Raw genomic sequence first — 3,923 nt, forward strand, 5'->3', positions numbered from 1 at the left:
ATTCAAGGACCTTATTATATTAATATTTTAATATAATAACAATACCAAATTATTTGACACATGATTGATTGAATTGTGGTCATACTTCTTATTCCCAACAACAGAAGGTAGCCTTTTTCACCTCTTTTAAAGAGACCGGTCTTTGAAGCCTACGGTTCATGTTAGCTGTAATCTTAGGCTCAAAGTCCATAAAATAAGGACCAGGATTCTTTTGATTAGTTGAGGGAAAAATGTCCTTGAAGTACTCCTCCGTAATCTCCGCTATATCACCATTAGCTGTAGCCCATTCACCGTTCCCCTTGAAGCCTCTAAATCTTATTTGTTCGAGTTCTAGATTTAAATTTTCGATGAAAGAAGTTTGTATTTTGATCTCCTTTTTTCAGCCATTTAATTATAAATTTATTTTTCTAGTACATTTCTTCATTCAAGTAAGCTTGTTATAGTTTCTGTTCCAACTCCACAATCTCAACACCTCCCATGACTCCAACTACTCATTTTTCTTCAAGAGATGTTGAGAGTTCTTCAATTTGTTTTTTGGAATTAGAAATAGTAAAACTTCGCTAATGAACTAAATAATTCCTACACAATTTTTGTTTTTGGGCCAGCTTGAACATAAGGGAGCCTTCAAGCTCATAGCACTATATTTTCTTGATTAAATTCCGGATTATGTCATCCTCGCTCCAATGAGATTGAATTTTGAATCTTCTTTTAGATCGTTCAGTCACATGGGTTTGTGTCAAGCAACAAAGGGGCATGGTTTGAGTCGATTTCTGTCTGTCTGAGTACAATAGGATTAGAGTACTGCTGGAGCCATAATTCACCCACAAAAACTCTATCCAGACTATTCTGGATTAACTCATCTCCTCTCCTCTTATTATTCCAAATATAAGGTCTTCCAATCATGTCCAAGTCATATAAGAAGTTATCACCAATAAAATAATTAAAAGCAGACATAGATGTTGGCGTTTTGAGGCTACCTTCAATCTTTTTATTCTGATCAACAATGGTATTAAAATCTCCCATAATAACTACATTATCTTGTACTTGTTGCAAAATGTCAAAGTCTCAAGGAACTGAGTGAACTAAACCTGTTCATTGCAATAAAAGCAAACTCCAAGCATGTGTCCATTCTATTTTGAACGAGGTATTTGTCGTTCGAGCCACTATAAAGTAATTCGAATTACTTAGGATCTGCACTACCACATTATTTTTTCAAGCAAGAGCTAATCCACCAGCATTACCCATAGGATCATCTATTTTTCAGCTATTATATCCACGTGACCTTAATTTCCTTTTCACCTGTCGAGATTGATTTTTAGTTTCACACAAAAAAAATCATCTCGAGGGAGTGGGATTGAGTAATTCCTTTAAGATTGTGGATTATCAAGGGTCTCCCCAAACCTAACAATTCCATGTAATGATCTTCAGATCCCTTGAGGTGCTATTGAACAACTGGCATCCTCCACCCTCTCAGTAGTACTCTGTTTCTCCTCCACACTTTATGCTTGCCTGCATTCTCTTTTCCTTGGCTTCTTCTTTTTAGACTTCAAATCGGATTATTTGTACCCGTTTTCTTCTTGGCCAGTTGCTTCATCTTGATCTTCTTCCCAGCGCTGTCTATCTTAAAGTCATCAAGAGAATCAGTTTTCATAGTATTAATAGTGCTGGTAATGTCCTCTAAAATTATGGGTGGACTATTTTTTTCATCGAGTGTCAAGCTATCTCTAGGATTTTATCACTCTTCACATTATCATTATTTTTCTGAATTTCAACTAACGAACTTGACATGGATAGATTAGAGAACCCTTCAATTAGCCAATTTGGCGTGAGTTTTTTTCTCGATTTGGTAGATTTGAAATTGGATTTTTATGCGCCAGAAGAGTCCTTTAATTTCTATCACCAATATCCACTCTCTTACCAACTTGACCAGTCTTGATCCATTCTCCAATTCGGTCTTGTTTGACAAAACTAGAAGCAGAATCAGAAACAAGTAGCACGTAGTGTTTCGAATCATGACTAATGTGAGCACAGTATGTGCAGAAAATTCTAATCTTTTTATATCTCAATCCAATTTTTATAATATGTTGACTCATACCAACCATCCGAATTGAGTCTTTCACATTTTTTTCTCCATTAATCAATACTTTGGCCTTAAGAAATTTTTATTCCTTTTTGCTGACATTGGAAAAAGCTACCTCTAGAATCTAACCAATTTTCTCTCTAAGTTTTTGACCCACCTGCAGGGTTTTAAACTATTCAAGAACTTCTCAAAATTAGACTTAGAATAAAAATGTTGTTATTTTTTTAGCACCCTGATCGTCTGCCTTTGTCCATCTTCTAACTTGAAGAATATAATCCTTGAAGAGTTTAGGGTTTCTTTTTCTATTCTGAGAACATCTAGATCGTTTTCAAAAAAGAGTGGAAATTGATTAGATCCATTCTTTATCGTTCTAAAATCATCCAGTTTCTCCCAAATTACCCTTAAACGTTGTCAATTGTACCAATTGAAAAACTCTCTCAACAAAAATTATGTTATAGAGACTTTTTGAACAAGCCTTCCATCCCTAGTCATAATTCTCCTTCACTAAAACCACCACATTCACCTCATTCTCCTTCCTTTTTCTATTCTTATAACTAGAAACCCTATTATGACACTACTTTTAAAATTCTAGCAGAACAATTTTTTTTAAATAGTACGTACTCCTCGCACTATATCTCATGCAGGGACGGACCTATGTAGTATAATGAGGAGGCATTTGCCCCACTCTTATTTCATTTTTTTTTAAAATATACATATTATATATGCTCCCATTTTAAAATTTACATGACCCCACTACAAAAAAACTTAGCCGAATTATTTAAAGTCTCAAACCTATTTTATCTTTCTATAATTTTGATTATTAGTTAACCTAATCAAATTTAGTGTTCTCCCATTCTTAAATCCCAGTCGTCAGCACTCCTTTATTCTCTTAAACCCTCTTCTTAGTTTTATATTTTCAACCTTCTTTTTCTATTCCTTTTCTAGTGGTCAACTTCTCTTCGTCAAAAGGTAAATTTTAAATTCTCTATTTTTTTATATAACTCTCTATGATCTATGTATCTTTCAATTTCATTGTTTCTTTTTTTTAATATTTTCAATTGCAAATTTTAATTCAAGCAATTATAATTTAAGTATTAATCTAATTTTTTATTCTCTTCATGAATTTATATATTTTATTTTATTCTCAATTTAGTAATTCTTTATAAATATCATTATCCAACATTCTTTCTTTCATAAATTCAAATATAGTAATATAATATCATAATAATTTTATCTGTTGTTATCAATGGTGTTGCCTCTTCATTGTCAACGTACCTTATTCTTTTTTGAGAATGTTATTGAAAAATATAACAACTTTGAAAAAGGATGTATTATGACTGTAGTTTATCACAAAATTTTTGAGAACATATAACATGGTATAATTTTAACTTAAAGTTAACAATATTCTTAAGAAATTATGATCTATAATTTGATTTTGGTTAAAATATGAATTTCATGAATTTATCAGTAAAATTTGAGATCTAAAAATTTTTGTCTTTTTTTTTGTGACTGAAAATAATAGAGATAGAAATTTTTGTCTCCCACTTTACACCAAACAGAATACTGAGATTTAATTCAATATCTGTCTCTTAGTCTCTGTCTCTCAGTCTCTATTTTTTCGTCTCTATCTCTCCACCAAACGCTACTTTAGGAGATAGCAACCACTCCCGATATACCTGCAACAGCAATCTTTTGTCTCTCTTTAGTCTTTACAAATATTGAACATGGTTTATTCAGATTTTAAGTTAGTTTGAACTGTTACTATTATTGTTTTACAAGTTAGTTAAAAATAAAATCACTAAGTTCAAAACTTAAATTAATCAAATGGATTTGTTATTTTTTA

Source organism: Arachis ipaensis, chromosome B03 (assembly GCF_000816755.2).
Source record: "Arachis ipaensis cultivar K30076 chromosome B03, Araip1.1, whole genome shotgun sequence".
Classification (NCBI taxonomy): domain Eukaryota; kingdom Viridiplantae; phylum Streptophyta; class Magnoliopsida; order Fabales; family Fabaceae; genus Arachis; species Arachis ipaensis.